Genomic DNA, 14,729 nt, shown 5'->3' with positions numbered 1-14,729 from the left:
CCCCCTCATTCTCTGGAAAATGACCCTTTTATTTTGTTGTGGACATAAAATTATGGCCCTTGGAAAATTGGATGCGTTTCTGTTGAGGGAAATCAATTTTCTCACTGCCATATATGATCAACATGTCACAGCTATCAAAGAGATAATAATAGTAAAGTACAAGTAAAATGGTTGGTAATACCTGCTCCTGAAAAGGGAGCAAGATAACCCCTTTCTTTTGAAACATGTTTGCAATATTAATAAAAAAAAAAGCTATGCAAAAGGTTTTTGAACTGTCTCAGAGAAAATCCTTTTAAGCTTGTCCACTGACAGACTAAAGTGTTGATGAAACTGGGGCAGAAATTGGTGCTTCCTGGAAAATGCTTCAGCATTTGTAAAACCGCTGAAACTCCTCTCTCATCAACTTGTTAATGGGTAGTTAATAGTAGACAAAATGTGACCAGCGTGTGATGGCTCAGGAGGTTGCTTAGGGAGAGGTAATAGGGAGAGCACAGTGGCTGCATCTTAATTTAGTCTTGCAAACAAAAGGAAGCATCAAATCTGACCTCACTGCCAGAGTGTTAATGGTTATCTGCCCATCATTGCATGCCACTTAGCACTGTTTATGCCCCACCTTTGGATCTTTCCAGCATGAGTATGCATTAGTAAGACATTAGCAACCAAAACATTAAAGAAAATTTGACAAAAAATGGTCTTCCAGTCCTGCCTTTTGATAGTTCTCCATCATTTGTAGAATCTGATCATAGCCTGAAATGTCATCTTGTAGAAAAGGTAATATGTCTTTTGTCACTTGCTAAGAAACACACATTTATATGAATTCTTGCAATGCAACATGGTTTAAAATAATAAAGCCTTCCATTCAATCTTACAGGAATAAATCCCTGGTAGGATTGTGCTTTCTGAATAGTGATTAAATATTCAAATGATTTAAACTCTACACTATTTAATAAAGAAATTATTAGTTTATTCTTGAATGTGCTATCATTCAATGCTATTATCACAGGTATTAATTTATTATTCATCACATAACATTAACAATTCAAATAAACTGGAATTCTTCAGAAAACGTGCTTGATCTTATGTGTCACCAAACACAAACATAGCAATGTTATGATACTTTATCCGTGCAACAGGCATTTACAACATTAGTATTACAGAGTAAAGAACAGTTCATCTGGATAGAATAACATGTTGATACATTATCCTGAATGAAGTAAGAAATATTTCCAAGAAGTTTTAGAATGATACAACCTAGATTTGATCATCTATTAACATTTAATTTATAATTATTCTAAACTATAGTTTGGAAATGAAATCTAATCTGCATATTTTAAGTGCTGTGTTTCCAATAGTATTTAGTGTTGGGAGAGCCCTTGGAAGTACAATTGGTTTGAAGGTTAGAAATTACTGATGGCAATACTACAAGAAAAATGCTTAATTGGTTTGTATGACAAAATCGGTTCTCACTTCCAGTCAAATAATACTGGGAAATGTCAGATCAAATAGTTGTGTGTTTCAGTCATTGTTAAACAATGAATTGTAGCCTAACATTTTGTAAAAGCGTGATTTATTTATTTAGATGAAACAGCACTGAAACAGGCCCTTCGGCCCACCGAGTCTGTGCCGACCAACAACCACCCACTTATATAACCCTACAGTAATCCCATATTCCCTACCACCTACCGACACTAGGGGCAATTTACAACAGTCAATTTACCTATCACCTGCAAGTCTTTTGGCTGTGGGAGGAAACCAGAGCACCCGGCGAAAACCCACGCGGTCACAGGGAGAACTTGCAAACTCTGCACAGGCGGTACCCAGAATCGAACCCGGGTCCCTGGAGCTGTGAGGCTGCAGTGCTAACCACTGCGCTGCCCATTTCTATTAGCATAACGAGTAGCCCCCTCCTGCGCTTTTCAAAGCTGTATATTGTGTTTGAGTTATTGGGGAAAGACTATTTTCTCATTAACTGACTACAGTTGTAAGTTACATATAGTTAGCATACTTAATATATTAGTGCATGTATCAATATGATTAATAAATATGTAACCCAAAGTTTTTTTTTGATTAAATAAATTGCACCAGTTTGAGTATCACCACTGATATTAAAAGATGCTTTCTTGGTGAAGGGTAATACTTTTAGTGTAAAGAACCACTCCACCCCGCCCATCTATGCTGTCAAATTGTGTGGGAGATACCCTCATTTTGAGCATCCATTTTCAGCACCATGGAGAACTCCCATTTAGCCCTCACCTTACACCAATAAGAATTCACGATGGGCGCATCAGAAAATTGCTGTCTGGAGAATCTTGTGTATCAGCATTCAGGACCAGAAGGTGAAAAATTAAATAAGCTTCTAGTTTTGTACAGAAATAACAAAACCCACTGACATCAAAAATGGGTGTCTTTCAAATGTTAAACCACGGCTCTGACATAAAAAAATCCCACGCCACCATTCAAAGAGCAGAAGAGTTACCCCCATGTTCTGGCCAGCATTTATCCATTAATCAACACAACCAAAAAGTGATTAAGTGACCACCTAGTTTTGCACAAATTGGCTGTTGGGTTGGCCTGCAAAACACATGGTGAACTGACAACGGAACAGGAATAAGCCATTCAACCCCTCCAGCCAATTCTGCCTTTTAATTACATCATGGCTGGTCTGCATCTCAAATCAATTTACCCTCCATTGATCTATATCCTTTGATATCCTTACCTAATAAAAAACTGTCGCTCTCAATCTTAAAAATTTCATTAGACCAATCATCTTGGGGAAAGAATTCAGATTTCCATTACCCATTGTATGAAAAAATGCCTCCAATCCCTACTCATTGTCTCTGACCTTCCAATCACTTTTATTTTTGTTAAGAATCTCTACTGCCGAACCTTATTGAATGCCTTCTGGAATTCTATATAAACATCCATAGGGACTCCTCTTTGTGATCTTGTGTTAGTGTTCTCATCTAATAATTCAACTAGGTTAATAAGACCTTTTACCATTTACAAATCCATGCCATTCTCTTTGATAAGCTCATTCTTGATCAAGTGCTCAGTCACTCTGCCCTGATGATAAATTCCTGGAACTTCCCTACAACTGATGTTAAACTGACAGATCTGTTCTTTCTCCGTTCCTCATTTATAGAGTCATAGAGTCATAATGACACAGCAGAAGGCCTTCAGCCCATTGAGTCCATGCTGGCTCTCTGTGGAGCAATCTAGACAGTCCAGTTCACCCCCTCTATCTTTCTTAAATAGTGGAGTGTCATTTGCAATTTTCCAATCCAAAGGCATAATTCCCAGCTCTAAAGAGCTTTGAAAGTTTATGATCAACTTATTGTAACCAATTATAAATTCAACTGGAAGGAAAATTAGGTGGTGTGTGCAACAGGCTGCCAATGCACCATTGCCACTTTGTGCTCTTGGCCAAGCTGAAGTTCTACCCTACAAAGTGCAATTATTTCCTGATCGCAATGTAACATCAAATGTTTGGAGTGTCGAGGTGATAATCCATGATAAATGAACAGATCTCAAGAGAAGACAAGAAATAAAGAAAATTAGAGTAACGGGAAATTATGGGCTGAATCTTAAATCCCAAAAAACAGGTGGGTTAAGGGCCTATCAGAGGTCAGAATGCAAAAAATCAAGAACAGGAATCGAACCTGCCTTGAACCCAATCACTTCCCACGTTAACGGAGGCGGGACAAGGGTTGGTGACCAATGTGTCGTTGGAAGTGGGTTGATCATTTAACTATTTTAATGAGGCTGCTTGACTTCCTTATAACAGTCATTCTATTTTTAACCATAGGTGGCCAGATTTCCCAGGCCTCGGGAAACTTGGTAGCTGAAAGGAGGCGAAAAGGGCTGGATCCATGAGGTAAATGCCTTAACAGCACTGCTTATAGACCAGAAGGAGCAGGAGTGTTTCCTCCGGGCCCAACAAGCTATCCAGCAAAGCCCCTCCTCCTGCCCTGTGATCTGCCTGTGCCACCACCCCCTGACCACCTTTGGAAGCCCTCCAGACTGCCATTGGCTGTCTAGCCACCATTAGACACCCTCTCACGATTCAGACCTCCCAGCAATCTGGACCTCCACCTGCGATCTGGACTGCCCCCCACCAATCCGAATCTTCCCCAATTGGGTTAAAAACTGCAGGATACTTGGGAAACTTGTTCTTCCAGATTTTCCGACCTCACAACAACCCCCACAAATGGAACTCATCTCCAGGCTAAAATGCAAATTTATGATAGAGTACACCCACTAAATTCATAAATAGACTTTAACAGATGGACTGTTAAAATAGCACCTTCTTAAAATCGAGAAATTGTGGTGAAAGTCCTTGGCAGGACATGACAAAGAGCAAGAGAAAAGGCAAGGTAAATTACAAGGTAGTGAGTAGGCTGATGAAAGCCTATATATTGCAGGAGAAAGAAAGGATTTAAACACCTTATGACTGGTAATATTTTAAATTACTTTATTGGTTATTGGGGAAAGAGAGTACTGGTCCAAAATCCTTCACATATAATTCATTGCTTTTAAATAATTAGTTAAGTCACTGTTGATAAGTAGGTGGATGCATCAGCTATTATACACACAGCAAGATCCCATAAAGAGCCATGAGATGGAAGACCGGTTGACCTATTTTTAGTGTGTGCCAGTTAATGAAAGAATGCTGGCCAGAAGATTGGGAGAACTCTTTGCTCTTTAAATAACACTGTGGGATTGTTAACATCTGCCAAGAACAGAGGGACAGGCTTTTGTGAAGGTGAAAAGACTACACAGGTGAATCTTCAGAGGTCAAGAGGTATTTTCTCTGGTGCTGGATAATGACATCCGTGTGCCAAAAGCAGAGTGCAGGTACAACAAAGCCCTTTGGAGTGTAGTTGTGCATATCCATTCAATGCTTTGTGATCAGTCCCTTTCTGTTTTGGATTTGATGTAGTTGGCTACATAATTAACACAGAAGTATTCAGAAATGATTTTGAGTCAGTAGCACATGGTTGAGGGATATTGCGCAATGGACAGCATTCTCAACATATATGAGGTGCTTTTAACTGGAAGCAGTCCCTGCATTCTCTATTAACAACCAGAATGTTCCATCTTGAATACAGTAATGAAAGGGTGGTTTGGTATTAACTGAACATAGCCAGAGCTAGACTTGCTTCGAGCAAGTTCATGAGGTAATCAGAAAGAGGTGAAATATTACAAGTCAAGCTCCATTTGACAAACTTAACAAGGGGACACAGTGAACTACTACTTAATGATATAAGAAAAATGAGTAGACTTCCTGAAGGCAATATGAATATCAATCACCTTGTTCCCAATCCCTTGTTTCTGTTGGTATTCTGAACAGTGTGACCATTAATATGGAGCTTTGGGGAGCTGGATGACAAGCTTCCACCTTTCATTTCAGCACAAAGTTCCTTTTCCTAAGAAGAAAACTTAATCTTTTTCCATCGACATCAGCAGTTCAGAGAACCAAAGTTGGCTGTGCTTCTGACCCACATGCTTTCTGCAACATTATCAAAAGGAGCTGGGGGCCATATTTTTATTTTATGAGTGAAGGAAGTATTTGATAGAAATGACCAAATCCAAATCAAGATGGTGAGATGTTTTTTATTTAGAGATACAGCACTGAAACAGGCCCTTCGGCCCACCGAGTCTGTGCCGACCAACAACCACCCATTTATACTAACTCTACAGTAATCCCATATTCCCTATCACCTCTCTACACTAGGGGCAATTTACAATGGCCAATTTACCTATCACCTGCAAGTCTTTGGATGTGGGAGGAAACCGGAGCACCCGGCGAAAACCCACGCAGACACAGGGAGAACTTGCAAACTCCGCACAGGCAGTACCCAGAATCGAACCCGGGTCCCTGGAGCTGTGAGGCTGCGGTGCTAACCACTGCACCACTGTGCCGCCCATGTGCCTTTACTTTCAAAGGCCCTGATATTTACAGAGGTGGGGAGGGCGCAGGGGAAGCTGAAAACAGCCGGAGAAACCTGCAAGGCCGAGGACCTGGAGGTCCTGCCAATCTTAACAGCAAGATCTCATTAACATTTTTGTATCCTCATCTCCAATCTGGCAGAAGGGCCGAACGGGCAGCCTGGCCAGCGGGCAGGAAGGAACGCCAACGGCAGTACGGTCCTTGACAAGTAGGAGTGGGATGGTTGACAATCGGGGCTGATGTTGAAGCTAGCAATTGGGGCAATAGGGAAGCTGAAGACTTCTGTGATGGGCCTAGTGGGAGTACTCCTGTTTCTCCTGACACAGGAATGCTGACATCGGGCAACTTGTAGCTCTTGCCTCTATATCACTGCAGCAGCAGCCATGGCTTTCAAATTGGGCTCCCAATTGTACTGTGGGAGCCCGAGTTAAATATGTTAATTAAACGTCGGGATACTTAGACGTCCTGATAACCGCCCCTGTAAAAATGGCACTGAGGCAGGTTGAGGTCGTAGTCTGCACATTTCACTTCTTCAACACCCTCCAACCCCACCCTGGCTCACCACTCATCTTGGGAGGGTTAATATTGAGGCCAAAGTTTCTGTGCAATCTGAGTTTGGTAAAAGTAATGAAAGAAAAGTGGACAATGGCAACACAGCTGCAATGAGGCTACATTCACACTTTTCAAGAAGTAAACTCAAATAGATCACAAACAATTTGCTCATCCAACTGTAGACTGCAAAGATCTCGAACAGAATGGCGCCTCAAAAATATAGGCTAACTGAGATGCAAGGATCACTATGAACAGCATGCTTAAAATGTGTGCTGAGTTTTTAGGCTGGTGGAAGTTCACTGATGTAAAAAGCAGCAGATTAAAGAGGGCTAATCTCGGTTCCATTTAACTACGAGATCCTGGGAAGTTTCAGGACTTGGAAAGGAACACCATACAAAGTTATTTTACGTATCTCAATAAACATTCTTAAACTGATGGTCAGTCTGAGATTCTCAGCAATGTAAAGATTAATTATAGAATGACAAGATAATGGGAATAATTTTAACTAGAATTTTCCAGCGCACTGTTGAAATCAGTCTTGCAGTAGAGAGAAAGTTGGGCGGCACAGTGACACAGTGGTTAGCACCGCAGCCTCACAGCTCCAGCGACCCGGGTTCAATTCTGGGTACTGCCTGTGCGGAGTTTGCAAGTTCTCCCTGTGACCGCGTGGGTTTTCGCCGGGTGCTCTGGTTTCCTCCCACAGCCAAAGACTTGCAGGTTGATAGGTAAATTGGCCATTATAAATTGCCCCTAGTATAGGTAGGTGGTAGGGGAATATAAGGAAGGTGGGGATGTGGTAGGAATATGGGATTAGTGTAGGATTAGTATAAATGGGTGGTTGATGGTCGGCACAGACTTGGTGGGCCGAAGGGCCTGTTTCAGTGCTGTATCTCTATAAAAAAAAAGCTCATACAACTTTCTTGAACTTTCATTTATTGTAGAAGATGTGGTAGTCAATGCTCCTTTCCAATGAATACTGCAGTAAGAACCTACAACAGCCTATTGTAACATCTGACCTTGAGACATAGTGAATGAAACAGCATGAAGTAGTTCAAGTCTGCACAGGAGCAAAGGCTTTAACTGTTTTCAGAAAGCCTCTACAACTGGGGCAGCTGTAGATCTCGACAACTGAGTGAATACCCCATTGTGCATATAATCTTGAATCTACAGTCCAGTCGATAATTTGAAGCCATGATTACAGATTTACCCTCTTCATATTTTCTTCAGTCTAAGCAAATGCTTACATTCAGATATTAAACAATAATGTCACAAAATCTTATCAGAATCAGATTGCCTTATGCTTGACATTGTGTGTCAAATATTGTGAAATCAAAAAATATTTGCTAGTGGTTTTGATTGGCTTTTTTTCCTACAATGTATCCTGACTGAAGAGAATGTGTTCTTATCACTGGCCTTGAATTAAATAAACTTAAGGGAAAGTTCGGCCCATTTTGGGAACAATTCAAGCCCCAGCTGAATTGAATCTGTTTCTTTTGTTAATCAGTAACCACTTACACTGAGTGTTTACACTGATTAGAGATTATCTTGACATGGGAACTATGCTGTTAGATCAGAAAGCGAACATTGTTTCAGGTATTTTAATTTTAAAACGTCTCCTCTGATTTATATTTAAGCCATCCCATAAATGCTAGCTGCAACAAAAATTAAAATTAAAACTGCATCTAAGTGTTAGTGTCAATGCAGAGCTGGCAGTCCAAATAGGGTCTGTCAGCATTGTGCCTCTCTTAACAAACTATAACAGTTTCTTAAAGAAAAGCAAAAACACAAAATACTGGAAAGACACAAATGGACTGAGTGCTGCTGGTGGGCACAATGTGAAGAAGGGAGTTTGGTAAATGAGGGGATTTTAAGGGTTCATCTCTCTAAAGTTTAGTTTTTGTTTTGTTTACATTTAGCAATTAACTAAAATTACTGTTTACGTTAAGAAGCAAGTTAAGTTTCTTACAGTTTTAAGCAGGGATATACAGTTAATTAGGTAGCTAGCTGAATCTGGTTTCTGAGCTCCAGCAAAGCTGACACATCATTGTTTTCAGGGAGTAGAAATTCAAGGGCTTGTCTGCACTGAGTGCTGCTGTTGGGCACAGAGTGTGAAGAAGGGCGTTTGGTAAGTGAGGGAATTCGGTAAGGAGGGGAACTATAAATTAATTAAGAAAAATTTAATTTAGTTAAATTAACACAATAAAGATGGAAGGACAGGTGATGTGTTGTGGTTGCAGTATGTGGGAGCTCCTGGAATCCATGGCAACCATGTCTGCAGTAAGTGTCTGTGGCTTGAGATGTTTGGGCTCAGAGTCATTGAGCTGGAGGCCCAGCTGCAGACACTGCGATGCATCAGGGAGGGGGAAGTTACCTGGACATTTTGTTCCAGAAAGTAGTCACACCCTTAGGATAGAGTCATCAGTTTGTTCCTCAGGGACAGGAGGGTGCAACTGCAAGTCAGTCAGGTGAGAGGGTCAAGAAGATAGGAGTGGAGGAGCCTCAGCCCTTGCAATTGAACAACAAGTTTGACGTTCTTACAGCTTGTATGGACAAGATTGAGGACTGTAACGTGGATGAGCAGACTGACCATGGCACCATGGTATAGGAAGCTGTTCAAGTAGGGGTGAGCAAAAATGTAGTGGTAGTAGGGAACAGTATAGTGAGGGGGATTGACACTATTCTCTGCAGCAAAGAGCGAGAGTCCAGAAGGCTGTGTTGCTTGCCCGGTGCCAGGGTTTGGGACATTTGCTCAGAGCTGGAGAAGAACTTACAGTGGAAGGGGGAGGATCCGGTCATCGTGGTCCATGTAGGTAACAATGACATAGGCATGACAAGGAAAGAGTTATGCATAGTCAGTATGAGGAGTTAGGCAACAAATTAAGAAGTAGAACCTCAAAGGTAATAATCTCTGGATTATTACCTGAGCTATGTGCAAATTGGAGGAGGGCAAATAAGATTAGCAAAATTAATGTGTGGCTCAAAGACCGGTGTGGTGGACATGGGTTCCAGTTTGTGGGGCACTGGCACCAGTACTGGGGAAAGTGGGGCTGTACTGTTGGGAGGGTCTACACCTGAACCGTGCTGGGACCAGTGTTCTAGTGAGCCGCATAACTAGGGAAGTAGAGAGGGTTTTAAACTAAATAGTGGGGGCAAGGAATCAAATTTAGCAAGATGTGGTAAATCAAAGAGTAGAGACAAGGCAAGAGAAAGGTATTAATATAGAAAAAGATAAACAGACAATAACAGGAGCAGACAGTGAGTACAAATCTAAGAGTAAATCAGCAGACAAGGCTAGAGATTACAAAAATAATAAAAGGACAAAACTAAAGGCTCTGCGATCTGAGTTCACGTAGCATTCGAAACAAAGCAGATGAACTGAGAGCGCAAATAGAAATAAATAAGTCGATCCGATAGCCATTACAGAGACATGGCTGCAGGATGACATACATTGGGACCTGAATATTGAAGGGTATATGACATTTAGGAAGGACAGGAAGCTAGGAAAAGATGGAGGCTCTGTTAATTAATGATGGTATTAGCGCAATAGAGAAAGATGACCTAAGTTCAGGAAACCAGGATGCGAAGCGGTTTGGGTGTTGATGAGTACTGATAAAGACAAGAAGTCACTTGTGGGAATGGTGTACAGGCCCCCTACCACGTGGTAGGATGGGGTATAAAGGGTGCTTTGTCAGAAAGGTACGGTGATATTCATGGGGGATTTTATTCTACATATAGACTGGAAAAATCAGATGGGCAAAGGTAGCCTAGATGAGGAGTCCATAGAATGTTTTTAGATTAGTTTCTTAGAACAGCACGTTCTGGAGACAACCAGGGAGCAGGCTATACTAGACCTGATATTGTGCAATGAGATAGGAGTAATTAATGACCTCATAGTGAAGGTGCCCCTAGAGAGCAGCGATCATAATATGATTGAATTTTACATTCCGTTTGAGGGTGAGAAGAGTGGGTCTAAGATTAGTATTTTAAACTTAAATAAGGGCAATTATGAGGGCATGAAAGCAAAGCTAGCAAAAGTGAACTGGCAATGTAGATTAAGGGATAGATCAAAAGAGATGCAGTGGCAGACATTTAAGGGGATATTTCAGAATACACAGAATAGATACATTCCAACGAGAAAGAAAAATTCCAAGTGGAGGACCCACCATCCGTGGTTAACTAAAAAAGTTAATGATAATAAGAAACTTAAAGAAAAAGTATATAATTATGCAAAGATGGGTGGCAGGTCAGAAGATTGGATAGAATATAAAAAGCAGCAAAGAATGACTAAAAGATTAATAAGGATGGAAAAATTAGAGTACAAGAGAAAGCTGGCTAGAAATATAAAAACAGATGGTAAGAGTTTCTATGGATATTTAAAAAAGAAAAGAGTTAACAAAAGAGTGTTGGCCCTATGGAAAGTGAGTCTGGGGAATTAATAAGGGAAAATAAGGAGATGGCAGATGAATTGAACAGGTATTTTGCATCTGTCTTCACCATAGAGGATACAAGTAACATCCCAGAAATAGCTGTAAATCAGGAAATGGAAGAGAGGGAGGAACTCAAGAAAATTACAATCACCAGGGAAGTGGTACTGAGCAAATTGTTGGAGCTGCGGGCTGACAAGTCCCCAGGTCCTGATGGACTTCATCCTAGGATCTTAAAAGATGTGGCTGGTGAGATAGTTAATGCATTGGTTTCAATTTTCCAAAATTCCCCAGATTCGGGGAAAGTTCCATTAGATTGGAAAATAGCCAATGTAACTCCTTTATTCAAAAGGGAGGGAGACAGGAAGTAGGAAACTACAGGCCAGGTAGCTTAACATCCGTCATAGGGAAACTGTTAGAAGCTATTATTAAAGACGTTCTAACAGGGGACTTAGAAAAATTCAAGGAAATCAGGCAGAGTCAACATGGTTTTGTGAAAGGGAAATCATGTTTAACCAATTTATTGGAATTCTTTGAAGAAGTAACATGTGCTGAGGATAAAGGGGAACTGGTGGATGTACTGTACTTAGATTTCCAGTGGGCATTTGATAAGGTCCGACATCAAAAGCTATTGCAGAAAATAAAAGCTCATGGTGTCGGAGGTAACATATTGTCATGGATAGAAGATTGGCTAGCTAACAGGAAACAGAGAGTAGCCATAAATGGGTCATTTTCTGGTTGTCAAGATGAAGTTGTGAAGAGGACATAAGGAGGCAACAAAGGGATATAGATAGGGTAAGTGAGTGGGCAAAGATCTGGCAAATGGAGTATAATGTGGGAAAATGTGAAATTGTCCATTTTGGCAGGAAGCATAAAAAAGAAGCATATTATCTAAATGGTGAGACATTGCAGTGCTCTGATCTGCAGAGGGATCTGGGTATCCTAGTGCATGAATCACAAAAGGTTAATATGCAGGTACAGCAAGTAATTAGGAAAGCTAATAGAATGTTATCATTTATTGCAGGGGGAAATTGAATACAAAAGTCGGGAGGTTTTTGCTTCAGCATTGGTGAGACCACATCTGGAGTATCGTGCACAGTATTGCTCTCCTTATTTAAGGAAGGATGTAAATGCGTTGGAAGTAGTTCAGGGAATGTTTACAAGACGAATACCTGGAATGGGTGGGTTGTCTTATGAGGAAAGGTTGGACGGGCTAGGCTTGTATCTGCTGGAGTTTAGAAGAGTAAGAGGCGACTTGATTGAAACATATAAGATTCTGAGGGGTCTTGACAGGGTGAATGTGGAAAGGATGTTTCCTTTCGTAGGAGAATCTAGAACTAGGGGTCACTGTTTTAAAATAAGGGGTCACCCATTTAAGACAGAGATGAGGAGAAATTTTTTCTCTCAGAGGGTTGTGAGTCTTTGGAACTCTCTTCCTCAAAGGCAGTGGAAGCAGAGTCTTTGAATATTTTTAAGGCAAATGTAGATAGATTCTTGATAAGCAAGGGGGTGGAAGGTTATTGGGGGTGGCAGGAATGTGGAGTTGAGGTTGCAATCTGATCAGCCATGATCTTGTTGACTGGTGGAGCAGGCTCAAGGGGCTGAGTGGCCTACTCCTGCTACTAATTCATATGTTTGTATGTTCATATAGACAGTCAGCATCTGTAAAGAGAAAAGACAGCTTGTGATATTCAGGGCAGATTTCCAACACTTGCAGTTTTCCCTCTTTATTTGACTTTCTTTATCAAGATGCTGCACAAGTCTTATAATTATAATGCCAGCCCCTCAGATTTGGGAATGTGAATTTCACTTTCGATGTTCAAGATGACTCTTAAAACAATAGTGCCTAATTTCTCCCATACTTTGCATGGATGTATTTTGTTATTAATGTGTTTCAGATGGATGGCTGTAGCATTTCTGAGAAGTTTCAGTTGACGGCCTTCCAGGCACTTCCAATCGGACACAAAAAACCTACTTGCCTTTGCCCTTCAATGTATTGTCCATTTCCCAATATAATGCAATAGATGGCAATTTCAGTCACCAGCAATCATTGTTATGATCTCAGACATGCACCAGTCCCACAGGAACTACACTGTGGATCAAAATAACTTCTAAACCTTGTGGCAGCTGATTTGCACTCATTGTGCAATGAAAAATGGTGCACTTTTGTACTTTGTCAAATAAAGAAGCTCAGTATCATGTGCAGGAATATTACAGCAATGCTCTAGAGAGGCATCATCACCACAGTATTTATTGACAGATATTATTTTCATGCACAAATGTAAAGTTGGCAAACAACTTCCAGTGTTGGTGAAATGATGTTTGCTTTTGGTTTCAGGATGTAGTTACAGGAAAGTAGTGATCTAGGACACAAATTCTCTTTGATATAGGCAATCAAGTTGCTGTGCCAGAGGACTTTCCAGAACTGAGCAGGTCTATCTCCTGCCATGTCAGGAATGAAAACAACGGAGAAATAAATATTTATGTTCCTAATAAAGTGTCATGTTTGATGACATATTTACCTGTTGTCCAGAAGAACTGATGCCAATTTTTGGTACCATACTATCCTCTATTGCACACTGTAGTGATGATCTTTGTTTTTATAGAGGGTGATGATGTTGGCATCGCGCATGTCCTGGGGTACTGCTCCCTCGTCCCAGCACAGGCATAGCAGTTCATGTAGTGCTGAGAGTATAGCAGGCTTGGCACTCTTGATTATTTCAGGGGTAATGCTGTCCTTCCCAGGGGCTTTTCCGCTGGCTAGGGAATCAATGGCATCACTGAGTTCCGATTTGGTTGGCTGTATGTCCAGCTCATCCATGACTGGTAGAGGCTGGGCTGCATTGAGGGCAGTCTCAGTGACAGCATTCTCCCTGGAGTACAGTTCTAGGTAGTGCTCAACCCAGCGGTCCATCTGTTTGCGTTGGTCAGTGATTATGTCCCCCGATTTAGATTTGAGGGGGGTGATCTTCTTGATGGTTGGCCCAAGAGCTCTCTTCATGCCATCATACATTCCTCTGATGTTTCCGGTGTCTGAGGCCAGCTGAATATGACTGCATAGGTGTTGCCAGTAGTCGTTTGCGCAACGCCTAGCTGTTCTTTGTGCAGTACTTCTGGCTGCTTTAAGTGCTGCGGATGTTAAATCGCTGGGGGCTTTCTTGTAGTTCAAAAGTGCAATGCGCTTAGCGGCTATGACAGGTTCCAGCTCTTCATTATGAGATTGAAACCAGTCTGCATTTCTCTTCGCACTTTTGCCGTAGGTGGTCAAAGCTGACTCATAGATGGCGTCTCTGATGTGGGCCCACTTGGTCTCAGCATCCCCTGTGGGAGTGTTTTGAAGGGCTGTTACAAGTGAATTTAGAAATTTTTGTAACAGCTGTGGGTGAGAAATTCTGCTCGTGTTGATGCGCGGGTGGCCCTTCTGCTTGGAATGATGCAACTTCTTTGGTCTGAGTCTAACCTTGCTGCACACCAGGGAGTGGTCGGTGTCGCAGTCCGCACTGTGGAAGCTGCGTGTGATTTGAACACTGTTTAAGGCGGCTCGCCTTGTGACAATGAGGTCTAGCTGGTGCCAACGACGTGATCTTGGGTGCCTCCATGAAACCTGGTGACAGGGTTTAGTGTGAAAGAACGAGTTGGTGATGCAGAGGTTATGATAGGTACACAACTCAAGCAGTCTCTGCCCGTTCTCATTCATCCTTCCAACGCCATAGCGCCCAAGGCAGGAGGGCCATGAGTCATGGTCGGCCCCAACCCTGGCATTAAAGTCCCCCAGCAGGAATAGGTGTTCGGTGTTGGGGATG

Source organism: Heterodontus francisci, chromosome 38 (assembly GCF_036365525.1).
Source record: "Heterodontus francisci isolate sHetFra1 chromosome 38, sHetFra1.hap1, whole genome shotgun sequence".
NCBI classification, from domain to species: Eukaryota; Metazoa; Chordata; class Chondrichthyes; order Heterodontiformes; family Heterodontidae; genus Heterodontus; species Heterodontus francisci.
This window is presented reverse-complemented; position numbering follows the sequence as displayed.